The following is a 26,963-nucleotide window of genomic DNA, read 5'->3' as shown; positions in this document are numbered from 1 at the left end:
GGGTTGGTTATGGTGGGATAAGAGGATAAAGAGCAAGAGCAACAAACACGTATTAAGCTCTGTGTGTGGCAAGCACAGTGCAGTGTCCTTTGACAGACCTCTTTGTAGTCTTCCCAACATCCCTACCATCCCCTCCTTCCTGGATGCACAGCCATCTGCCATTGAAAGGCTGAAAATGCCAGAAACCTGATTGCTTAGGCTCTCCTACAGCTAGAACATGCGACCCTCAATTTGGCCAAGGAGGCCCACGGAGAAGACTGCTGAGGGCTTCTAGGAAGATCATCCTCCCCAGTAAAATGTGACAAATAGGAGAGAGTGTTTCTTTCATCAAGCATTGCCATGTCTACATGCAATGACTGGAACTGTGCCAGCTATCTTGTGAGCATGAGGGAGCAAACCTAAGTCTAGAGGCAAAGGACCCCAAAAATGTCAGAACAGAAATGTGGAAAGAGCCTGAGCCCTTAATGTTATTGTTCAGCTAATGAACCAATGCTGGACTCGCCTTACCCCTGAAATTCTAGCCATATTAAATAAATCTTTTCTACTTGGATATTCTGTGATTTATAGCATCCTGCACTCCTTCCATCTTCATAAGAACCCTATGATGATTGTGTTCTTGTCCCCATGTTATAGGCAGTATAAATCTCATATTTTCAGGCACTTCAGACCCTACCTTGTGCCTGATTGGCTCCCCTGCCCCTCCTCCTCCCACCGAGTGTGCATTCCTTACTGGTCTGCACCAGAATTCCCTCCAGAAATCTGGAATGCAGCTCACTTCTCCCTTGGCCTGAGCCTACCTTCTGGACCTGGCCTTGGCATGACCAGCACCCGAGGCTAGCCTCTGGTCAGCAAACATCCCTGCATATCCAATGATTCTGGGCTTTGGCCACCACCGTCTCAGCATTGTTGACTCATGGCAGAACCAAGCTGCTGCCCCTTGCCTTGGTGATCCAAAAAGATCACCCCTGATAAACATGATGTGTCTCATGATTCATAGAAACACCTGATTTCCTGACCCCTGCTTGGCAAGACTTTAGAGATACTGAACTCATTAATCCTCATTACATCCCCAGAGAGGGGAGGTTATTTATAACCTTACATAGGTACAAACTCAGACACACGGGTCCCACAGGTATTTTACTGCTTGGATGGGCACATTGCTATTATAAGAACCAGCCTCCAGGTCTGCAAAAACAGACAGGCATTCCAGGCTTCACTAATTACCTCTTAGGAAGCTGAATAGGGAAGATTTCACAATATTGGGAAAATCACAGGGGTCAGAACTAGAAGGAGTGTTAAGGGTCATTTACGCTAACTCCCTGTAGACTACTTAAGGCCAAGAACTTGTGTTTTATGTGTCTCCATAGGCCCTGTGCTTAGCACTGAAAAATACCCGGGGCATGAACTGTCCCAGGGAAGCCAGGTACACTGCCCGAGCCCCACAGCAGGTGAGAGTGGGAGGGAACCATTGCCACAATTCCTGGCCTCCAGGTCAGGGCCCTGCCTGGGTTGCTGGTCTCCCTCTCTGATAAAATCAATACTCTGTTGGACAGGATAGAAACCTTCAAGAGGCATTCGACTGCACCCTAACTGTTAGATCTCCTGGCAGGATGGCCTTAGGCTGTCAACCTGGCAGAATGAAAGATTGGCACTAGATGTCTTCATTCATTCAAAAAGCATTGACCTAAATTGTTTTTTCACTGTTAGGTGGGACTTGCAAAGACCTTGTTAAAATTTTTGTCCAGGTACCTATGGGAGGTGTCTGAGAGGTAAAAGGGTTTAGAGGTATCATCTGTTTCCATGGCTATCCAAGGATGGAGTGTTTCAGGGGATCCCCAGTGTGGCTGATCCAGGCAGGAGGGGCTAAAGGAGGGCCCTTCAAGAAGTCAACTCCATTATCATCGAGCTTTGCCCCCAAAATGTGCCCCAAATCTGACCACTTCTCTCTATTGTCCTCAACCTAATCCAAGCTTCTCTCTATTGTCCTCAACCTAATCCAAGCCACCACTACCACTCACCTGGACGACTTAGGAGCCTCTCCAATGGTCTACCTTCTCCCATTCTTACCCTCCTCCCATTTTGACTCACACAGCTTCCCACCTCCCTTCAACAGAATTCAAACCCACTTCCCACGGCCTATAAGGCCAAACATGAGCCGGCTCCCGGTACCTCCTATCAGCTCCTCTCCTGTCACCTCCTCTCCTGTCACCTCCCTGGCTCTCTGTCTTCTAGCTACATGTCCTTGTTTACAACTCTTGAAACCTACTGATGTTCCTCTGCCTGGAGAACTCTTCCTCCAGATTTCCCTCTGGCTGCCTCCATCTTGTCATTCAGGTGGCAGCACAAACACCACTTCCCTCACTGCCCCCCACCCCCCAGCCCCTGACACACATTGCTAGAACCTAATGCCATCAGGTCTTATCTAGTTTCAGACTTGGTTATATTGTTTTTGTAGTAGAAGCTCTATGGGGTGAGGGTCCTCATCTGATCAATTTTTTTTTAAAGATTTTATTTATTCATTTGACAGAGAGAGAGACAGCCAACGAGAGAGGAAATACAAGCAGAGGGAGTGGGAGAGGAAGAAGCAGGCTCCTAGTGGAAGAGCCTGACGTGGGACTCGATCCTAGAACGCCAGGATCATGCCCTGAGCCGAAGGCAGACGCTTAACGACTGCGCCACCCAGGCGCCCCTCATCTGATCAATTTTATCCCTGTCTCCCACACCTAGAACAGTACCAGCTCATTATAAGTACTCAACGAATAGCTGTTGAACGAGTGAGTTATCTGGGAATTTGGTCATGTTGTAGGTCAAATATATTCTCCAAATTTCACACAGTAAAACTCATACGGAACCTATAACTTTAATAATGATGATGATGATAATACGTACAGTAGAGACTCACTAAGCATTCTACCCCTAACATTCCCCGGGGCTCCTTGGCACTCAGTAGGCAGATTCCGAAGGAGACATGTTAGAAATCACGTGTGTCACTTCTGAGTGGGTTTCTACTCTCTTCTCCTCCAGCTGCATGTTCCTCCTGGTGTAGCTACCAAGCGCGGGGTCCCTGAATGGCTATGTGCGCTGCAGCCCCCTCTACCTCCCTCCTCCACGGGCCCATGGTGGGGGCTCGGCTTGAAAGACAAATGAAATTCATTGAGTAAAGCCACTGGGCTTCGGCAGCTAACAGCATGAGCTCCTACTGCACGCCGGGACCTGTGCACATATTATCTCATTTACTCTTCAATGTACCTTACAAGGCAGATATGATTATTATTGTCATTTTACAGACGAGGAAACTAAGAGACAGAGAAGTGGCATAACTTGCCCAAAGTCATACAATTACAAAGTGATACAGCTGTGATTTGAATCCGGGTAGCCTGGCCCCAGAGTCCAGGCTTTTCATCACTGAAACTATAATTTTAAGAAACATTCCACCTTATGGAGTCAAGTTTTGCAACAGCAAAGGTAAAACATGAAATCCTTTGCCATTAAGAAGTCTCTCCCTGATGGTCATCCTAAGAACGTATCTTTGAGATGAAACAAATTTAAGGAGACGTGATTCCTGACACGCTCCTCTTTGTCTTGTAATGAGCAGTAATTGAATGATGCTCCCAGCGGCTGGGCTTTATGGAGCCAGTCTGCTATTACACTGACTAATTTTAAAATGTATGGAGCCTACTGCTTTGGACCTGAGGCCATATTGATTCTGGAATATGCATCACTAATTGCTGAGAGCCTGCTGCTAGGAAGAAAAGAAAAGAAAAAAGCTCTCATGTCAATATTTGTTACTAACCTTGACAAATAAACATTTTAAGTGATGGTGACTTTTTCCTCTTTTAAGGCTTTAATTACTGGCTTGCACACACTGCAATCATTTTGCTCTTGTTTGTGTTTAATAGTCTGTAATCCATTTTAATTACATTCTTTGCTTATCAAGATTAGACTCCTGAACAAGGATAGAACAGAATTTAACTTCTGCCTCTCCCCATCCCCCCATCCTTGTCCAGTGCCTGAGAGATGTTCTGGGATGTGACATCTTAAAGATAAAACTTATTCTTTAAGTTTAAAGCCAACAAACAAAACCAGTAAGAGAAAGTTTCTCTGTACCTTTTCCACTGTGTCAGTCCATTGACTAAAGGGGTTGAACAAATCTGTTTCCTGTACTAAATTCAGAATGTGAAACTTGTCAAGCATTTTGAGAAGGGATGTATGGTGGGGGGAAGGCAGGGGACATCTAGGGTGAAAACATTTTTTTTTCCCTGACCTGGATGGTGAGTACAGCAGTGTTTTGCTTTGTAGTAATTCGTTGATCTTACGCATTTATATTCTGGGCACCTTTCCACGTATGTGTCACATTTTTATGAAATGTTATTTAAAACACTGAACCATAGCTGGGTTTTCAGGGTTGTTTTGAGCTTTTGTTAAGGGCAACCACTTAATGACAGTTGCCATACACTAAATGTTTAGGTTCTCCCAAAATTCATATGTTGAAACCTAATCCCCACTGTGACGGTATTTGGAGGTGAGGCCTTTGGGAGGTGATTAGGTCATGAAGGTAGAGCCATCAGTGGGATTAGTGGCCTAATAAAAGAGATCCCACAGAGACCCCTTGTCCTCCCTCCCATATGAGGACACAACTTGAAGACAGTGATCTATGAACTAGGTAGTGGGCCCTCACCAGACCCATCTTCTGGCACCTTATCTTGGACTTCCAGGCTCCAGAACTGTGTGAGAGAAATTTCTGTTGTTTTTACAGACACTCGGTCTACAGTATTCTGTTATAGCAGCACGAACTAAGACAACAGCCAAGCTCTTCTTAAAACTACTTCCAATATTTCCACTTTGAAGATCTATATTTACCAGAGTAGGAATTATAAGGAAGTATGCCGGCAATGCAGACAGATACTACCAAAGATACTTTTTTTTTTTTGCTTCCCTAACAGTCCCACGTGGATGCTCCCGATCCACGGAAGACCTTCTACACAGTGATTCAGGGATCGAGCCTCAGACTGCACAGCAGATCTGACAAAGTCCCAGCCAACTCGACAGGGAGATCCAGAGCAAATGCCCATCGGAAACCTCTTGTGCTGGGCAGGAACGGCCATGCTCTTTGGCTGGGGGGATGCCCTGGAAGCACACGGCTTTAGCTCCAAAGCTAACTCTAGTCCTTGCAGCTAAATGGCAGTTCTTTCTTTAAGATAGGTGTGATACACCTCCATGACTGGCACACTCTACAATGGAAAGGGAAACATATATATGTGTATGTATTAGGTGACCAATAAGCCTCTCTGTCACACAAGTGAAGGCCAATTTGAATCAGACTCCAGAACCATGTTGGCCTAACTCCCCTCATGTGCTCGGCTTCCTTCTACTGCTCCCGAGATGTCCCACTGTCTCATTGTCTCTGGACCATTGTTCGGCCATTTAATTTTATTCCCCAGCACTCCTTCTCTTTTTTTCTGCTGGAAGTCCTGATTTTTGTGTGGAGATCCAAAGCTCTCTAACTCTTCATCCATGTGGTTTGGTTGGGTCTCTTCATCTCCCCCACCCCAGCTCCACAGTTAGGCAAATGCTGTGGGCCTGAGTCAGTCAATCAGTCCTACTCTGGCCACCGTAAAAGTTTCAGGGTTGGACAGAAGACCCTGACCCTGAACTAGAGACTTCTGCTAGGTGTGCTGGGCTAGAAGAGGGGGATTCTGAGAGGATGAGAGGCGGGCACTGTGCAGCCATCTTGCCACCATGAGGGGAGAGCTTGAAGAAGTTAGAACCATCTTGGGGAGTGTGAGGCTGAAGCCAGCATGGTGGAAGACAGAGTCTAGAGATGGAGAAAAACCGAGTCTCCATGAATGTGTCTGAATATCTGCCAATAAACTCCTTTTCTACTCAGGCCAGTTTGAGTTGGTTTCAGCCCCTTCAAAAGTGTCTTAACTAAAGTCTAACCATCAGACCCAAATATACTCAATTTGGAAATATTACCATTTTATTTACACAAGTCTCTAGATTGAACCATCCAATCAGTCCCAGATGCTTAATAAACATCAACCAAGTGCTTTCAAAATAAAAAGCAGAATTTTTGTTTTAATTAAATCCATGCAGCAGTCAGGTTCTGCCTCCTATCCACCTCCCACCCCACATTTAACATTTCAGAACTTCCGCCCACATATTTAGCAGCCGAGGTCTCCCTTGGAAAAAAATGCTGAGTGGCTGAACTGTTTGTTAACTGTTTCCCGAATGGACTCTGACTCCTTGAGGGCAGGGCTTGGAGCATCTCCCATTCCCAGAGCCCAGCACAGAGCCTGACAGGAAGTGGTAGATCAATCAGTTAGATCTAATGATACCCAGCTGACATCCCCAGCCTTGAAGCAGAAAGGCAGACGCCATCCCACGCCCTGTCTGGTTGTGTGTATGACTCATCACGTTCCTGCAGAGAGGCTCATCCAGGGCCTACCTGGAAGTGAGTCAGCAACATGACTGGCAATCCAAGGCTACCTGGTGTAGACCGCCAGCCTCCTAGGCCATAGGCCCCTCTCCTCCATTGTCTGCCCCCTCTTTTTCTTTCTGACTCCTTTTTCCCTCCTCAATTCCTTTTCTTTCTCCCTTCCAAGACCCCTGGACCCTGCGCCATGCTTCTGCCACAAACGCAGAGGTGTTCCCACCGACCTTGTCCTCAGGGCTCTGCTAGAACTAACGCGACACAGGAATTCAAGGGAGGGTACTCACCTGTGTGAAGACAGATTTCATAAGCAAGCACTCTTTAATCTGGGAAACAAAGGCTAAAAAGGGACTTGCATGAAAGTTTGGTAGGTCAGTCGTTCTCTACTGCTATGAAACCACCCCAGAACTTAATAGTTTAAAATAACAATATTTATTTTCTCTCATTGGGGGGTTGATTCATGAATTGGGACAGGGCACAAGGGGACAGTCTGTCTCCTATCCATCATGTCTGGGGCCTCAGCTGGAAAACTCCAAAGACGATGGCTAGAATCATCTAAAGGCTTGTCTACTCACGTGGCTGGCGGTCGAAGCTGGCTGTTGGCAGTGTCCTTCGCTGGGGCAACTGGCTGGAGCACCTGATAGGACTTCTGCAAGTGGCTTGAGTTTCCTCACAGCATGCTGGTTAGGTTTCCAGGGCAAGTATCCTGAGAGAGAGAGAGAGAGAAAGAGAGAGGGAGTAATGCAAGACAAAAGCTATATCCTTTTTCTAACCTAGCCCAGATGTCATACAGCATCATTTCTGCCATGCTCCGTTGGTCAGGACAGTCACAAGTGTCCACCCAGTTTCAAGGGGAAAGACACAGACGCTCAGTGGGCAGAGTGGCATGGTCTGAAAAGCATGGAAGTCCAGAAAGACTGTTGTGACCATTCTAGGAAAATACAGTATGTCACAGGTATTAACATACAGGTCTTGTACAAATTTCCTCAAAAATGGTGACACACTCTAATAAAAGCTCACTTTAGTTGAGCATTTATGTCAAGAACTGTATTAAGCATTTCACTGGTTGTGACTCGTTTAGTCCTCCCACCAATCAATCCATTGGGTTGGGTGTTATTTTTATGTCAAATTCACAGGTGAGAAATTTGAAGTTCAGAGAGATTAAGTGATTTGCCCAAGGTCACAGAGCTAGTTAGCAGCAGAGCCAGCATCTGCATCCAGGCTGTAAAGAAAAAGCACCTTCATCAAGGTCAGAGTTACACGCACAAGTCGAAGTAGCTAAGGGGCCACTGCATACCTTTCCACACGGGTACTTCCAGACAGTTTTGAGGCCCTCTACCTCAGCTCCCGCATATTTAGTGGTCTCCACTCCAACTACCGCTGAGAGGACTAGCTCTTCAGAGACACCAGCCGGCTTCACACAGGGGGCCACCTGACAACACTCCACTCAAGCCTGTGTCTCCCGCTTCCTGTGCTATGCCTTTTCCATTGGTGCTTAGAGTCCCTGTGAGCACGGCCTTGGAAGCACAGGGGAGCTCATGCCCATGGCCCAAACTCTGACTCATGGTACGGAGGCAAAGTGGATACAGCCATCTTTGTTCCCTCTAGCTCATCCCAGAGATGCAATTCATGGGACTTCTCAGGCGACAGTAGGAGCAGCCAGTCACCTTTCCTACATTCTTGCTTTGCCTCTTTCTCTTGCCTGTTTCTCGGTTTCCCGTTCTTCACCTCTGCACCCTGGACTCTCACTGTCTACACCAAGCCCTCACGCAGTCCTGCCTTTTGGGGAACTCAGAAAAAACAGTGACCGTAGGAAATGCAAATTCCCAAGAGGTGCTACCGACTAGAGCGGGATACCAAATTCTAGATTATTGGAAACAAACACCACTTTGGAGGTCAGCTAAAGCAGGGAAGGGAAAGAGCCATCAAGCTCTGTGACTCAGCGACGTGCTGGAGCTTGTGAGAGCCAAGAATGCACACCTCTTCCAACAGCATGTTCGGGGACTCTGTGACGGAAGCTGGAAACCAGCCACGGTGGGAGCATTTACACCAGAGAAATGGGCAAACCCAGCAAACTAGGACTTTGCTCCACAGCGAGCCCGTTGTTAAACACTCAGCAGCACGACACTGCCGTCAATCCACCTGCAGTGCTCATGAATAACGGCTGCCCGGGAAGAATTCCAAGGCTATTAATGTCTATTTGCCATCTCTAGTCCAAACCAGGGCTCTCATTTTTCCCCTGAGGTATAGAGGCCCAGAGACTTGCTTAGGTTACCCGAAAGTGACAGACTCAGCCTAGGACCCAGGCATTTTTCCACCTCATATGCAAGGTGTGTTTGTAGAGACTAGGTCTGTCAACTGGCTTCAGGCACAGCTCTCACCCTTCGGGATGAAAAGTTTGAGACCCGCCCCTCATCCTGCATCAAAGACACGTCTACACTCGGGTCCTTGTTCTTGCTCACGGTGCTCTCTCTTCACCTTCCCGACTCTCCAATGGGGAGAGGATCGCTAGCCAGAGCGACGGAGGCTAAGTCACCTTCACTCACGTGCCAAAAAAAGACAAAGGAAAAGGAGAGAGACTTAATTTCTTTAAAAAACATTAGCAGTAGCCACTGTCTGTCTCACTTTTTGAACAATGAGCTTGAAGTCAGTCTCCTGCTCTAGGGAGATTAGGAACATGAATCATTTACCTTTGGCAAAGTACAGAGACAATGAAATCACCAACGAAATAGTAAATGACCCATCCCATGTTCGATATTTTAAGTGGCGCCATAAACGTCTACTGTTGTTCCCTTGAGTCAGCCAGACCCGCTTCTCCTTCCCCAGCTTCCTGCAGCTGCCGAAAGCCCACGTCAGCCCCACGAAAGCCTCCTGCCTTGTTGTGAAGGTCAGCGAGGTGCTGCCCTCCTCTCGGTTTTCAGAGACAGGTTGTGCTGGGTGTGGAGAGGAGGGCGGAAGGGCTGGGATTCCTTTCCTCTTTCCCAGAGGACCCCAGCAGGGGTGCCACTAGGGTGAGGAGAGTGAAGGGCCAGTGGTGTCTGAGTCAAGGACCCCGCACTTGCACAGTCCCAAGGGTCAGCAAGTGCCTCCTTCAACTCTGTGCCACAGACTCCTCAGCTCGCCACGCTGTCCCCGTCCTGCAGCCCAGCTGGAAGTTTGTTGCAGTCCCGCTGATGGGACTCCCAGGTCCCCAAGAAGCCGAGCCTCTGAAGCCAGGTCCAGAGTGGGGACCGTGACGTTACTGAGGTTGTCGGAGCCACACAACTGGTACTGGAATCCGGGTTCTTTTTCCCAGCTCTGTGACTTGGGGACATTCATTCCACTTCCCCTCAGTTTCCTTATCTGTAAAACAGGGGTGGTGACTACAATGCTTTTCTTGTCGTGAACACTAAAGGGGTTATGGATATAAATGCACTTTGGAAATGGTAAAGCATTGCATAAAAGTTGGCTATTATTATGCATTTTCAGGCGCCATAATATAAATAATGAATTATGGTATCTAATTAAGGGGTCGGAAAGATGACTAATGTGTTATTGCCCCCAGATTTCATCTCCTCTATTTGCATATTAAGCCCTGAATTTGCTTACTACCTTTCTAAAAAGGAAGTATTATTTCACGGCAGGAGAGAGACCATGCTAATTTCACATGAAGGAGATGGAAAGAGATGCTGGGGGATACAGAGAGAGAGAGAAACCACAGGGGAGTACTGGGGGTATATATATAGAGAGAGAGAAGTTTACAAAGTATTGTGATACGTTATAAAGGAACTAAGTCTTTGATGTTCTCTAACAGACGCAAACATAGGATTTTAGTTACATTTTAATTACTCCTGTTTGGTGGATTATGAATATTCCTAGCCTGGACCACATGGGTCTCCAAACATATAGGGGAAATGATCATAATAGCCATGAGTGGTTGGTAAATTCTGTCTCCCAGCTCAGGACGTTCAAGGTCAAATCTACAACAAAATGAAATGAATTACACAGAACGAAGTGACAGTCACTGGGAGTTTTGCAGAGCGGAATGGTGGGGCCAGTGAACTCTGCATGGCTGAGGAGAAATCTCCAATCTCTACCTCCACTGTCCGTGAAAACTCTCAAGGTCATGTTTAAACAAAATCAGTTTGCACTTGTTTGCATAATCAATTTTATGGCAACGACGGAAAATTCTGAAGGGGAAAAAACCTCACAATCCTTCTGACCAGTTTTCATTTTTCATCTGTGATTCAGCTCAAGAGGATATTTTTAACCTCTTCTTGCCACTATGAGCAAAAACTGGAACGGTTTTCTCACAGCTGGACCGAGGACTAAGGTCTGGATGTTTTCAGACTAAAGGAGTATGTTTGGGGAAAAGAAAAGAAATGGCCAAATGTTTCCCCAGCCTGGGGGAGAGGCGCTCCTAACCCTGCAGGGCTTTCGTCACTGTCCTCCACGTGTCAAGTAAGGACACAGCCCAACCTCACTTGGGCATAAAGAGTGAGTTATAGAAGCCCGGGCTCCAGAAAGGGAAAGAAGTTATTCCCCACGACTGCATTTTAATTGTGCTGTCTGAGCGGTTCGACATTAGATGCGCTCCAAGAGGCAACAGTATTTTCATGAAGCGTCTTTATCATTTTGGTAAATTCTTTAGTAGTTTGTCTTCAATTTTATATGCAAACCTCAAGTTTCCCACTGTTGGGGGCTGCTCAGACTCACACTGGACGCTCTGAATTTACATTCTTCCTCCGGAATTTACCCTTTCTGGGGCCTCCCTCCTGGTCAGTGGTACCTGGCAAATCCCCCAATCAGTGCCTATTTATTCTCTACTCCAGCCCACCTGCTGCCGAGTCTGGTGCTCCCACATGTACAAGAGCCCCCACATCCAGCCCTACCTTTCCATCCTCACAGTCCTGGCTCAGGCCTGCGCCCATCTCACAGGCTCTCCTAAGTCTCCCAAATGACTTCCCAATCAATCCCCAAGGCCATCTTTTTCCAGGCACAGATGTCACTGTGGAGAAGATCATGTCTTACCCATCCTCCCATCTCAATCCCCTCAGCTCCTGCTCCTGGTAGGAATGTTCTGCCTGTCCTGGTCCACTGTCCTTCTCTTGCCCCTGTCCTCCCTCTAACTGTATCCTGTGTAGTGTCTCAAACATGCATTTAAATCCCCACCTTGGGGCACCTGGGTGGCACAGCGGTTAAGCATCTGCCTTTGGCTCAGGGCGTGATCCCGGCGTTATAGGATCGAGCCCCACATCGGGCTCCTCCGCTATGCGCCTGCTTCTTCCTCTCCCACGCCCCCTGCTTGTGTTCCCTCTCTCGCTGGCTGTCTCTGTCTCTGTCAAATAAATAAATAAATAAATAAATAAATAAATAAATAAATCCCCACCTTATTACCTTTGATCTTACTTTCCCCATCACCCAAGATGCTTTCCATGCCCCCCACCCCATGCTGTGGTCTTTATATCCCTCCTTAACAAATGCCAATCAATACTGCAATGCCCAGCTTCAAAACTACGTGCTACACAAACTCTTCTCATTGCAGCTAGAATGAATCTCCCCTGCTCTAGGATTCCAAAAACCCTCTGTTGGTATTCACATTCTCATTTACAGTTGGTAACTTAAGTATGGATAGAACTTTGGAGCTTACAGAACGCTTCCAAATAATTCATTTTATTTCATTGTAACATAGTGAGACACATTTTACAAATAAGAAACTAAACAGGGGCTGAGGGCTGGGAGTGGGTTGATAGGAAGAATGTGCCAGAGATTGCTACTGACGCATTTTTCCTTCCTGTGATGATAGAATGCGTTAGGTGGGAACATGACCACTAAGCTAAAAACAAATTTCTTAGACTTCTTTGCAGTCAAGTGTGCCCGTACGACTAAGTTCTATCCAATGGGCTGAGAATGGGAGTGATGAGTAGAACAACTGAGTCCGGCCCTTGAAGGGAGGACTTCCTTTCCTTCCTTCTTCCTCTTTGCAGGCTGGAATGTAGACACAAGAGGAACCAGGGCACCTGATCTGGGCAAGCTGGAAGCCCTGTGTAAGGACAGCAGAGCAGTAGGACAGAAGGAGCCTGGGTCCCTGATGACTGCGGAGCCACCACACCAGCCCAAGACGAGCTCTTAGGACCTTTTAAAAAAGATTTACTTATTTGAGAGAAAAAGAGAGGGAGAGCACACTCGTGCATGTGCACACATGTGCGAGGTGGGGAAGGGCAGAGGAAGAGGGACAAGCAGACTCTGCAGTTTGAACGCAGAGCCTGATATGGGGCTCGATCCCACAACCCTGAGATCATGAACTGAGCTGAAACCAAGAGTCAGACGCTCAACCAACTGAGCCATCCAGGCACCCCTCTCTTAGGACTTCTAAGTGAGAGAAATAAATGACTGTATTGTTTAAGCTGTGACTATTGTGACCCATTATTACAGCAGCTAAAGTGATGTTAGCAAATACAAATGACTTGCCCGAGCTTGTTGGTAGTTAATGGCAGAATGAGTATGACTCTAGAAGCTCTGCTCTTTCCGGTAGGTGAAATGGCTCATTTTTGTCCCGGATACACACTCTTCCTTTCTCTTCACCCCTCCATATTTGCCTCATTGTAAGCACACTGCTCATTTGTTAAAGGAACATTTACTGAGCACCTAGAATGTACAATGTTTCAGGAGTTGGGGAGACCATAGTGAATAAGACAGATTCTATCCCATTCTTGGGGAGCTTACATTTTAGTGGAAGAAGAAAGACTACAAACAAACAAATATACAACATGTCAGGTGAGGATCTCAGCAAAGACCATTCCAGGCAGAGGGAACAGTAAGAGCAAAGGTCCTGAGGCAGGAATAAACGTGGTTTTCTGGCAGAGCTGTGAAAAGACAAGAACCCTTAGATACCCTCACGAAGTGTCCTGCAGATGGTACGTGCTCAGTGTTACTGATGGTGAAGCGAATGCATTGGACAGGACGAGTCTCTCATGCTTGACACCTACACCTCTTTCCAGCTGCGTAGTGCTCTAGAGCTCAGTGGGGTCTGAACTTGCCCAGAATTTTCAGGGGCATGGCCTGTGCTGCTCACTGGGTGACCCTCTGTTTTTCTTACAGTAGCTGCAATGGCCCGAGATAAAAGTTTCTATTTTCAGTTGGAAAATTTCCAACACATAGCAAGTCATAGGGACCTGTTCTACCCCATTCAGAGGCTTTGACTTTTTTTTTTTAATCTCAGCCTAACTATCATTTATTTCTACAAATATGTGTAACAAACCACCCCAAAACTCAGTGGCTTGCTACAGGTGTCCGTTTTTCTTGCTTTACTGCTCTGCATGTCAGCTGTGGCTCCGCTGGGCTTGCCAGGGATTTTTGAGGCTTTGACTCAGGCTGGTTTCAAATCTGCTACTCTACAGACAAATCCACAAAGACCCAGAGAGATGTGCTGTTGGTGAGATCACGTAGCGGGCTGGTGTGAGAACCTGCGATAGAAGCAGTTCTCATCACTTCCAAATGAGCCTTCAAACTAAGAACAAACCGATAAACACTGAGAAAAGGCATCTCGTGAGTTCCCACTGTCTTGGGATGAGTAGCTAATAACAAGTTGTTGTTAGCTATGAGTAGCTAACCAGGACAAGTTTTCCTTGATATTTGACAGGTAACAGACACACAATAACATAAGCACATTTAAGGTCTCTGCTCAGTCACATCTACTAACATTCCATCAGACAAGTCATATGGCCAAGTCCAATGTCAAAGGGGCACCGATACATCCCCCACAGTGGGAGGGGGAGGAGCATGCTGTTTGCTCACCAGGAATTCAGTCTATCATAGCATATATACAATTTGGCTCTGCTTGGATTTGGAAGTTTAATCTTTAGCCAAAGATCTCTCAAAAACACATGCTTCTCCATGGAGACTTTCTCCACTCTCTGGAAGGAAAAAAAAAGAAAAAAAGAAAAAAGCCTTCACTTTGAGGGGGCTGGTCATTGTTAAGAGGCTGTGCAATGACATTATTCTCCTTGGGTGGGGAGGGTGTGTTCCTTTTCAGGTCATCAAAACCCCACTCCCACTTGGAGCCCAAAGCTCAGAGATCCCTTTCAAAGCATATATAGCTAAACAAGACCTTGACGGCAAGCAAGGCCATGGGGAGATGGGGAGCAGCTCTTCATCAGCTGCTGAGGGGACCTCAGAGGCACACAAAAAAATAGCTTTCCAGAATAAATTGTAAAGACCAGCCCCATATTATGCTAAATGAAATAAATCAGAGAAAGCCAAGTATTGTATGATCTCACTCATATGTGGAATCTAAAAAAGCTGAGCTCAGAAACAGAGTCCAGCAGTGGCTGCCAGGGGCTGGGGGGTGGGAGAAATGGGGAGATGTTGGTCAGAGGGGACAAATTTCCAGTTGTGAGATTAATAAATTCTGGGGATCTAAGGCATAACATGGTGATTATAGCTAATAATTCTGTATTACATACTTAGAAGCTACTAAGAGAACAGATCTTAAATGTTCTCACCACAAGATAAAATGTAATTATGTGATGGGATGGAGGTGCTGGCTAAGGTTATATGTAATAATGCTGCAATATGTAAGTGTATCCACTCAACACACTGCACATCTTAAATTTATATAATGTTATATCTCAATTATATCTCAATAGCTGGAGTTAAAAAAAAAAAAAAAAGACCACCCCTAAATGGGGCAATTTACAAATTGTGGCACTCAAGAGGCTAGCCAACACCTGCCTGTTGGTGGCAGGGACTTGAGACTTTATTAGTTAATACTGGCCATAGGATCTGCTCTGCATATCTAAGGATCTGGAGATAAATGTGTTGTTACAGCAAAGTGAGTGAGTCAACTGTAGTGAGGGTGAATCGTACGCTCTACTAGGCAGCTTCACCTGGAAATAAGGATGGGGAAGAATGGTCAGTAAATACCAGGAGGGGAATTGATACGCTCTCTTTCTTGATATTTGTTTTCTCAGTTTGCTCTTTATTTGAAGACTCATTTGGGAGTGAGGACACCTGGTCTATTCTAGGCTTTCACACTAACTAGCTGTGTGATCTCACTGAATTCAGGTCTCCTTTCTGGACCTTAGTGGGTTTACATAGTAGCTATTCCCAGTCTGGGGTCCCCAAGTCCCAGGTAGGTCCCAGCAACAAAGGAATCCCTACAAGTGCCACGAGAGGGGCTGTCACTCTCGGGTGATTGATCAGGAAGGACTCACCAGAGGAGAAATTATTGGAGCTGGCTCAGAAAAAAATGGAGAAGTTCTCATTTTGAGTGAAAGAGAAGGCAAAACAAAGATCATGTTCTGAGCATCCGTCATATGTTAGGCAGTGCTAGAGGTTTGATATATGTGACCAGATGTTAGAACAATACTATTCCAGCATGAATTTTAAGTGATGAGCCCATATGATGGATGTCAAGAGTTCAAAGGGACGTGAGAATGATACCTCCCATGTGCCGACTTGCTAACCTATCAAGATGCTCTGTTCCTGGGGGCACCTGGGTGGCACAGCGGTTAAGCATCTGCCTTCGGCTCAGGGCGTGATCCTGGCGATCTGGGGTCGAGCCCCACATCAGGCTCTTCTGCTATGAGCCTGCTTCTTCCTCTCCCACTCCCCCTGCTTGTGTTCCCTCTCTCACTGGCTGTCTCTATCTCTGTCGAATAAATAAATAAAATTAAATTTAAAAAAAAAAGATGTTCTGTTCCTGGATCCCTCAACAGGCCAGGGATTTAAATTAAAGTGAGGGAAAAGGTGAGAGGATTTCTTAGTTGCCTCACTGAATCTCCAAGGGGAGGGATATAGGTATCGCCTTCTGATCCCAAGACCAGGGCTTTGAACTGTCCTGCCTCACAGCTGAGAAATCTTACGTGGACCTAGGTGCAGAACGGTGTTCACCCCACTCAGGGTGAATGCTGATTAAATGCTCTGGTGGGGCCGCAGGACAAGGCTGCCATGTTGGATTTGCCATCTCTGCAGGAATGGTCAGAGTGGGGGTGGGGGGGAGTGCTTCCCCACACCAGAAGTAGCCATGCTACAGAGTCACCATAATAGCAGAGCACAAAGTCAAGGCCATCAGTGGGTAACTTAATCTCTAAAGCTGCACTGGCTTCTGAAGGGAAGACACAGTGTACAGAGCTGCCTGCTGCACGACTGTGGGCTAGGAAGGATCCCTTGGGACACAGATGTACCAGCCTGAGCCAAAGGGACTGCCGGAGTTGGGGCTCAGCAGGACCTCTCAGAAGAGACCAGAAAGGTACCTGCCATTAAGAGCAGGCCTTGACCATCACCAAGCCCAGGGGGAGCAGAGTCACCCAGAAGAGTGCGGGCTGTCCTCTCCCATAGCTCTCCTCCCTCCCCAAGGAAAAGTCCAAATGGCAGTAAAGAGTAGATGAGGAGATGAGCAGAGAGCCAGGAGAGGAGGGATCAGCAGTGACCCCTTCTCCAGTGCAGGGGACAGCTTGAAGCATGCCTGAACTAAGCTGAATAGCTTAGAGCATTCTAATTCCTGAACTTGGACTCTGGGACTTAACATCATCACAGCACTTGAGCAGAAAAGTCAAGTGACTTGCTAGAATAGGTAGGGGGAGTAACCCCTACTGAATAAAGTACAAGGGATGGGGGAGACAAAAAATAAAGGTGTGTTTTTTTCGATTGGCAGTAATGCTTACTCAACATTGCAGGTGCATGGATGTTAGCTCATTTGGTCCTCACTTTTCTTTAAGACTGAGCTTCCCAGGGGTGTTTAGGAGAAACCTCCCTGGGCAGGTTAATGGTGTGCTGGGGAATAAAGGTCTTCCCCTAAGGAAATGAGTTTGATCATTTAACAAAATTAAAACTGGCTTCTTTATCACAGGACTTCTCAGAAACTTTAATATGCTAATATGCAGTTTGGACATACAAGAGGTAGACTCATGGCATTTCTTATGTTCGTCTCATTATACATTGTTTTTACTGCATGCATGGAGAGGCTTCAGTGAAGGGACTGGAAAATGCTGCCCCATAACACAGAATACCATGCCTATTTGGTAGATGAAAGATGTTTTGTTGCATCTTTTATTTTCCAAGACTAGAGACGTATATCCAGGTCACCTTAGGAGAGGATAATTTATTAATAGGATAAACATGGAAATAAGGAAGTTGAAAATCGCAAGCAGAGGGTCAGGCCCCACAGGGACTGAGACAAAATGTGGGAATTGGAAGGTCATTCAAAAGACAATACAGCTCTTTGTCAATAATTTCTTGCATATGACACCAAGAGGAGAGGCAACCAGAGAAGAAATGGACAAACTGGACTACATTAAAATTTCAAACTTCCGCATCAAAAGAAACAATCAGGAGAATGAAAAGGCAACCCATGGAATGGGAGAAAAAATTTGCAAGTCATATCTGATAAGGGGGTACTATCCAGAATATATAAAGAACTCCTATAACTCAACAACAACAAAAACTAAACAACCCAATTTTATTTTATTTTTTTAAGATTTTATTTATTTATTTATTTGACAGAGAGAGAGACAGCCAGTGAGAGAGGGAACACAAGCCGGGGGGGGGGGGGAGAGGAAGAAGCAGGCTCCCAGCGGAGCAGGGATCCCAATGCGGGGCTCGATCCCAGGACCCCGGGATCACGCCCTGAGCCAAAGGCAGACGCTTAATGACTGAGCCACCCAGGCGCCCCAAAACAACCCAATTTTAAAAATGGGCAAAGGACTTAAAAAGACATTTTTCCAAAGAAGATATGCAAATGTCCAATAAGTACATGCAACAGTGCTGTGTCAGAATCCAATCAGCCCAGGCCAGGGTGGTGCTATTCTATGGTATAGAGAATAGCTGGGATGTACTTTGGCAGAAATGGCTAGTTCCCAGGTAAGATTATTCTTTACCCATGAATTTTCAAAAAACAGTGCTGAAACAACTGGATATCCACCTGCAAAAGAACTAAGTTGGACCCAAAGCTCACACCTTATACAAAAGTTAACTCAAAATGGATAATAGACCGAAATGTAAGAGCAGAAACTAAAATCTCTTACATGAAAACAAAGGCATAAGTATTTGTGACCTTGGATTAGACAATGGTTTCTTCTACATAACATCAAAAGCACAAGAAACAAAAGGAAAAATACATCACCTGGACTTCATCAATATTAAAAGCTTTTAGGTTACAAGGGACAACCATCGAGAAAGTGAAGACCCACAAAAATGGGGGGAAATATTTGCCAAATCACAGATCTGATAACAGACTTGTATCTTAAATATACAAAGAACACTTGCAACTCAACAATGAAAAGACAAATGACCCAATTAAAAAATGGGCAAAAGATCCAAAAAGACATTTCTCCAGAGAAGATAAGCAAATGACTAGTCTGTCAAGATGTTCAACATCATTAGTCATCAAGGGGCTGCAAATCAAAACGCCAATACAACTTCACATCCTGGCACGGCTAGCATAAAAAGGACAGAAAGTAACAAGCATTGGCAAGGACACGGAGGAAATCAGAGCCCTTACACTCGGCAGGTAGGAACGGAAGATGATGCAGCTCCTTTAGAAAACAGCCTGACAATTTCCCGAAAGATTAAGCGGAGTGTTACCAGTGACCCAGCAATTCCACTCCTAGGTATATACCCCAGAGAAATGAAAATATGTCCACACAAACACTTGTACACAAATTTCCATGGCATCATTCATGATATCCCAAACGTAGAAGCAGCCCAAATGTCCATAAGTAAATAAACAAATGTGGTACACCCAGACAATGGGATACTACTGGGCCATGACAAGGAACCAAGTACCGATCCATGCTCGACATGGACGCACTTTGGAAAGACCATGCTAAGTGGAAGAAGCCAGTCATGGACGACCTCATACTGTAGGGTTCCACTTACATGAAATGTTCAGAATAGGCCCATCTCTAGAGAAGGAAAGTAGATCAATGATTGCCTGGGGCTGGTGCTGGGGAGGCCGGAAGGGAGGGAGGGAGCAATGGGTAACAGTCACTGGGGTTTCCTGAGAGTGATGGAGATATTCCAAAATTGATGGTGGGGATGGAGGCACAGCTATGTGAATTGTCTGGAAGGCAAGACTGCCTGAAATACACAGCTCCTCCAGGAAAGAAGGGGGAGAGGATACAGGAGGGACGAGCTGGGAACAGACTGGGGAGGCTGAGCAGTTGGGGAGGTTATACTCTATTCTGCGGGTAAAAAGCCAGGAAATTCCAGCATGAAAGGAATACTTGGAAAGATAAATCTGTACGCACACTGTGCTGAGTGGTTAAGGCAAAGCTAAATTTGCCCAGTGGGAGAGGAGAGAACAAATATAATAATGAGCTTAGACGTTAACTGTTCCAGCTACACAAATTAAGTCACAAACAAACGGTTAAGTTGACTCTGAGAATCATCAAAGAGGCCAGTAAGAGCAAGACGCATTTATTCACACCAATGTGGAGAGAAGCAGGTGTTTTCATGAGACTAAATGATCCCTCCTCTCAGCCCATCCCCATCCCTGCCTCATGGGAGAGGAATGGTTTACCGTCTAGTCTATCCTAGAACATACTCGTCACATCATAGGTTTCTGGCTGACTCTTTGCTGGTCTCAGAAGGAATCCATGTTACAGTCAGAAACTGGCCCGTGTGCACTGAGTATCGAAAAGAAAAGCTGGATAGGGGCGCCTGGGTGGCTCAGTCGGTTAAGCATCTGCCTTCTGCTCAGCTCATGATCCCAGGGTCCTGGGATGGAGCCCCACTTCCAGCTTGCTCAGCGGGGAGTCTGCTCCTCTCTCTTCCCCTCTGCTTGCCACTCTCCCTGCTTCTGCTCTCACTCATGCCCATGTGTGCGCTCTCTGTGTGTCAAATACATACATACATACGCACATAAATGTAAAGCTGGATTTTTCTATTACCACTCTTTTTTTCAAGGACTTTAAAACTTTTATTAGGGCATTGGTTTCTTATAACTTTTCTGGAAAGTGGGTGGAGCTACAGGGTATCCCCATTTCTTAGTTGGTGAAACTGAAGCATGGTACTTAATGTGATTCCTTGGCAGGGCCTAGAATAAAATCCAGGTCCCCTGAACCTCTGATGGGGACAACTGCACTACAGTGCCCTCTTCCTAACCCATCACAATTCAACTTCGCCCTCGGCGGTGGATACTCAGGGCCTGGGGAGGCTCCAATTTGGCTTCTGCCTCCTTACCCTCCCTGGGTTGAGTCTCCACACCTTCTCTGCACTGCTTATAAAGTTTGGCCCCTTCCTTGAGCCCTTCTGGATATTTAAAGGCCATCATGAAAGGTATTAGATTACTCAGTACATTGAATTTATATGGTTTATTTTGTTAAAAGAAATTGGGGTGCTGCTGGGGTTGTAAGTATGAGCTCTGGCCTCAGACCAAGCTGACAGGTCAGCTTCATGACTCTTTGTGCCCCAGCTTCCTCGCTTATAAAATGGGCATAAAAAAGGCACCTATATCACAGTTTGTTGGGTGGATTAAGTGAGCATAACCATGTCAAGGCTTCGGCACAGCACTAGACCAAGTACGTGTTCAGTAAATATTAGCTAAGGAGAACATAAAAGCAGTCTTCCAATATTTAAATGGCTACAGAAGGTGAGACAAATTCCATGTGCCAGAACTAAGACAAACAAGCAGATTTATCCTCCCACTAAGACACATTGTAACTACTAGAGATGTTTAGCAATGGAATCAGCCAGCCACAGAGGGGGCTGGCTCCCCATCCCTTGGAGTCTTTATGCCGAGATCCTGAGGACCTTGTGATGCTGTAGCAGGGACCTCGGTCTCACATGGGCAAAGAGACCAGGTAAATTCCAAGGATTTTTCTGCCAGAAAGCTTCCAAAGGCTTTTCCTCCCTCCTCCCAGTTTACATAGTCTATGAAATATACGGGCAGAGAAAGGGGAGAAAATCCAGAAAGGAAAGGTTCTCTTCAGAGCTTACAAAAGGCCAGAAAAGAGAAAACAGCAAGTTTTCAAGCCTCTGATTAGACATTCTCTCGGAGTCTGCGCCAGTGCCACAGCCAAACCATGAGGAAGACCAGGAATAGGGAAGACAGGCCTGGGAGGGGTTGTAGGCGGACAAGGAGACAGCCTGGGGGGCTGCCCCTATTTCCCCGTATTTATCAGCTCCTGCCCAAAGAGCCCCCAGCCACTGCCATCCTTCAGAAAGGTGAGAATCACTTCTGAGCAGTGAGGTCTCTATTCCCCTTCACCAGCACCAAGCCCAGAGAATGGATACACGGTAGCAGCTTCCCACACGTTCAGAACCTTCCCTTCTGACAACTCCGGGAGTTGGTTGTCATAATGGGCTCTCCTGTCAACGAAGAGAGGCTCTTCAGAAGAAAAAGTGGAGACAAAGAACCTACCAGGATGACCACATTTGAAATCATTTCAATTCTAATGTCTGTAGGGGATACTTGTCTTTTGCTGGCTGGCCCTCTCCATCCACGGGGAAAGATGCTTCAACTATTTCATGTGGTTCTGATGAGACTTGCCAACCACAGCGCCTTCTTCATCCTTCTGGTCACATGACAGGATGGGGAGGGGTTGGCTCATCACAGAATTCTGCCACCAGTGCTTGATCCGAGAGGAGGGTGCATGGCCCAGGAGGGACTAGTCAGAACCTTCCAGGAAGGCTAGGGTAATAGGATTCCCAAGAGAGAGATCTGCTCATTCTCTGGAAGAGTGGACCGCTAGGGAAAGGCTGGCTCTGCTAGGGGGCCATCCTTCCCACCCCATGAAGGAAAGAACCTCCCAGAAGGTAGGCAGCACACAGAGATGGAAAAAGTGACAGAGCCCTGTCCATACTGTTTAAGCACTCAAATCCAGTTGTAACTCTAAGCAGCTCAAAGCTTGGACTTACAAGCTATCTCAACAAGAAAAATGAATTACATTCCTATCACCTGCAACCAAAACATATGAATTTTGAGAAGGCGCAAACATTCAGACCATAGAAGTCTTTTTTATAATACTGTTGAAAAAGAATGTCAGGTTAACCTAGGGCTGAGGAGACTTTTGGTGAAGGTAAATAATAAACACAGAAAGTTGTTTGCTCTTCTCTCATCATTCTCACTAGTTACCTGGGATCAGAGTCACTGAAAAAAAAAATCAGATTCTAGCCCATGTTGGGTGCAAACTAGGTCTCTGGCATCATATAACTGAGCTAATTTTGAAGGCATAGGCTCTCCTCAATTCTTAAAATAAAAAGCCCCCACACTCCTTGTCAATCATGCAGCCAATTAAGAGGCCTCGAAATGACAAGCCACTGATTGCCAAGGTAGATTAAAGACACAGAAGAAGATTCTGATGGTTGGGATAATTAGACTGTCATCCTGTTGCACGGCCTGACCCACTTGCCTGGGAGGGAGATGTGGAGGAGCCCAGGACTGTTCTAACAGGTGGCTTGGAGAACAGATTCCCCTATAAGCCTCACCTGCTCGGCCCAGAGCAGGAACTGGAAAGCCAGAAGCAGGGAATGGGGGGGGGGGGATATTCCTGACAACTAAAAACAGACATGTGGGGGGGCAGCTGGGTGGCTCAGTCAGTTAAGTGACGGACTCTTGATCTCAGCTCAGGTCTTGATCTCAGGATGGTGATTTCAAGCCCCAAGTTGGGCTCCACGCTGGGCATGGAGCCTACTTAAGAGCAAAAAAAAAAAAAAAAAAAAAAAAAAAAGGACAAATTGGACTTTATATCAAGCATCTACTTGCCAACCACAGCTACCAAAATGTGTGTCTGACACAGGATTTATCTGCCCTACAATTCACTTCCTTCCCTTTCCTCAGGGAGCTCCCACAGCCAGATTTGAGCCTTTGAACGTATGTATCAAACTTCAGACGGGATTCCTCCCAGCCAGGTCACAGAAACCCTCCCAGCCAGGTCACACTGATTGCTTACCTCACCCCAAGGACCAGGAGAGCCCCAACTCAAAGAGACCTTGCAGCCTCCAGAGACCAACTAGCCACGCAGTCCCGAAATTATATCCAATTAGGTCCCTCCCGGCCAATTGCTTTGCGGCAGGGAGTCGCAAAGCTAGTGCTGTAAAAATCCCAAGTGTATGTGCACCTGAGGTCCGCAAGGGCAAATCTATAGGTGTTACTGGAAACGAAGAAGGGGGAAGAAAATGGTATTTGTCCATATCTTTTCAGTGAGATCTGTAGGTGGTTGGAGGAAATATTTTAACATGCTGTTTGCAACAGACATTAGCGTAAATCACCTTCCCCGGAGTGGGGCTAATAAGCAGCAAGGCTTTGAGCATGCTCTGCTGGGGGAAGGGTTCTAGGCCTGGGGCCAGAGGGGAATTGGTTTGGCCCATTGAGCAGGGAGCAAAGGGGTGGGTGGGTGTGGGTGTGGGTGTGGGTGGGTGTGTGTGTGTGTGTGTGTGTGTGTGTGTGTGTTGGGGGCAAGGAACAGCAGCCCTCCTTTTGCCCCTCCTCCCTAGAGCACTAAGCCTTCCTTCCTGTATTAGCTACTTGTTGTGTCTATAACAAAGCAGCAGAAATTTTTTTCTCTTACATTTCTAGAGGCAAGAAGTCCAAAATGGTTTTACAGGGCTAAAATCACAGTGTTGGCAGAGCAGTGCTCCCTCTGGAGCTTCTAGGAGAGACTTTATTTCTACACCTTGTCCAAATTCTCCAGCTGCCTCCCTTGATTCATGGCTGCTTCCTCAATCTTTAAAGCCAGCAATGTGGCATTTTCTCTCTCTGCCTCCTTCTGCTTCCATCACAAAATCTTCTCTTTCATCTGTAATCTAATCTCCAGCTCCCTCTTATAAGGACAGTGATTACACTGGTCCATCTGAATAATCTCCCCCTCTCAAAGTTCCTAATTCAATCACACCTACAAAGACCCTTATTCCATGTTATGTAACTTTTTACAGGATCCAGGGATTAGGACCTGATGTATTTGAGGGGTCATTATTCAGCCCACGACACTTTCTAATACAGATGGAAAAATGATGTCACACTGAGGGGAAGCAGGCATTCTCAGAGCCTGGTGGTAGGAGTTCGGATTGATGCATGACAGACAATCTGGCAATCTCTATCGGGAGTAAAATATCCTTTCTTTTGCATTCGGCAGTTTCTTCATCAATTCAGCTTCGAGGAATTCATCACAGAGATAAACTTGAAAATGAACATACAAGGATATTTTTTCCAGCACTGTTTGTAACAGCCGAAATTTATAAATAACCTGAATGACCCCAGCAATGGGGGCTGGTTAGATAAATTAAGGAACATCCATAGGATAGCACACTGTGCGATTGTAACAGAATAAAGATAATGAGAGAGATCTATGTGAGCTAATATGGAAGAGACTTCAAGACAGGGGAATAAAAGGAGGTATAAGACAGGGTACAGAGTATGTTTCCATTTGTAAAAATAAAAGTCAAGAAGTGTATGTTTGTATGTATCTAGCATGTTCCTGAGGGAGATACAGGACAGGCTGTCCTCTCTTGAGAGCATCTGGGGGGGGGGGGGCGCGGAGGTATGGGGAGAAGTACTTTGAATTTTTTTACCATGAACATTTATTACTTTTTCAATTGAAAACAAAGCAGTTAATGAAAAAAGAGAGAGTGAGGTCACTGGTTTGAAAGAGTTGACAAATTATTAGCCTGTTCAAGGCACCTACAATTTTTGGTCTTGTCCCCCCAACTCCCCCACCCTCATCGCCAAGGACAAGGTACCACCTCTCTCTCCGCCACACACCCCACAGGCTCGTATGGCCCACTCATGTCTCCTTTCTTGCTCAAGGTCTTCGTGGGTGTCCTTTGAAGCCAAATTAATTTCACTAGGTTACAAATGGGGAAGGGGGGGCAGGTGAAGAGGGGGGTGAACCCACAAGTAATTTTAGCCGGTCACAAACCAAGAGGAAATAGGAGTGGGCAGAAAAAGAAGCTCAGCCTAGAGTCCAACATTCCAAGGTTCCAATCCTGGTTATGCATGTGACCTTGAGCAAGTTACCAAGCTTAAAACAGAGCCTCAGTTTCCTCAACTGAAAAATAGGAATAACACTATAAGCTTGGGATTATAATGAGAATCGAAATGAAAAATGAGAATAAAGAGGACGGTGCTTTGGAAACTTGACAGCACTCCCCTAAGTTAATGCCCTCCTCACGATGGTCCTGACCCCACACCCGGACCTTGCTGGCAGGTGGATGACATGAATGTGAGTACAATAACCAGCACACGGTTAATAGTATAGGCTCTGGAGAGCCGTGGCTGCTGGGTTACCCAGAATGAGACACAAGTCCTCTGCACTTGGGTTTCTAGTCCATAAAATAGAGAATTCATAAACCATAAAGTTAATAGACAAGGCAGTACATGGTTTAATTAACTTCACAGCACACCGGAACCTCTTTAAATTAAAAAAAAAAAAAAAAAAAGGCTATTAGGAACCCATGGCCTCTTGACTACTGACACTGAATGAACAGAGCTGCTCTGACTCCAACACAACGAGTCCTCTTGGGCTCACACTCCGAAACCACTGTGTGCTCAGAATCAGAGGGAAGACGAAAACAAAAGACAGTCATGAGGTACATAACCCAGTCTGGATGATGGTCCCAGGGGTTGGGTAAGTCAATTGGAGATAAGGCCGCAGCCACATGGGGCAACCAACTCTGCCCCAGGCCTGTGGCCAGGTTCAGAGCTTCCCATGCCTGCTGCTGCTGGGTCCGCCGAGCACAGGCCTGGGATGTGCGGCTCCCCACAACGAGACATTTTCACATCCTGGACCCCATGCCAAAGCAGGCAGAGATGTCGGCCTGGGCTCCAAAGGATAGCCTCCTTTGGAATCTCCCTGAGTCCACTGTCCATATTCAAACGCACTCCACCAAGCTTTTCACAGAATCAACACTGTTCAGTTTCCTTAGACTAAATTTAAGGTGAAGAATTCACTATCCCTGGAGGTGACATGACAGTGGTTGTCCTGCACCCAAGTGCTGACCTTGACACTTACTAATGAGATAACGTTGAGCAAATTATTAAACTCCCTAGGACTCACTTTCCTCATCTATGAAATGGGCATATTACCAAGTTTTCTCTATTCCAAGAGGCACTTTGCAACATTTCTGAAATCATGTTGCATCTTCCGACTAAAGTATGCATTTAATTTGCTAATGCTTCTGTTATTCCCAAAGAGTCTTATACTATCACTGATACTTTTTTCGCGACAGCTTCATTAACATTAGCAACTTTATTCATGTACCATACAATTCACAATTTTAAATCGAACAGTTCAGGGGCACCTGGGTGGCTCAGTCGGTTAAGCATCTGCCTTGGTTATTTCTACTTTTTGGTTTTTATATAAATAATACTGCTATGAACATTCACATATAACTTTTTGCGGACACATGTTTTCATTTCTTTGGGGTATACAGGTAGAAGTGGTGTTGCCGGGTCATACATAATTCTATGTTTAGCTTTTTGAAACACTGCCAGATTATTTTCCCAAAAGGTTGTACCATTTTATATTTCCACCAGCCACGTATGACGTTCCAGTTTCTCCACATCTTTGCCAACATTTGTTATTTTCTGTGTTTTTTATTATAGCCAACC

The 26,963-nt window shown here is 46.0% G+C and overlaps 1 long non-coding RNA gene across 1 annotated transcript in view; it reads right to left on the bottom strand.

The window, feature by feature from the left end:
• The window catches only part of LOC113267378 (uncharacterized), a 75,034-nt gene extending 51,668 nt beyond the window's left edge, over positions 1 to 23,366 (bottom strand). The window contains exons 1-2 of the long non-coding RNA XR_006411309.2: positions 23,308 to 23,366; positions 7,009 to 7,139 (exon numbers count right to left, since the gene is read on the bottom strand). This is a non-coding gene — a long non-coding RNA (uncharacterized LOC113267378). The remainder of the gene's footprint in view (positions 1 to 7,008; positions 7,140 to 23,307) is intronic.
• Positions 23,367 to 26,963: the final 3,597 nt, after the last annotated feature.

This window comes from Ursus arctos, unplaced genomic scaffold (assembly GCF_023065955.2).
Source record: "Ursus arctos isolate Adak ecotype North America unplaced genomic scaffold, UrsArc2.0 scaffold_25, whole genome shotgun sequence".
NCBI classification, from domain to species: Eukaryota; Metazoa; Chordata; class Mammalia; order Carnivora; family Ursidae; genus Ursus; species Ursus arctos.
This window is presented reverse-complemented; position numbering and strand designations above follow the sequence as displayed.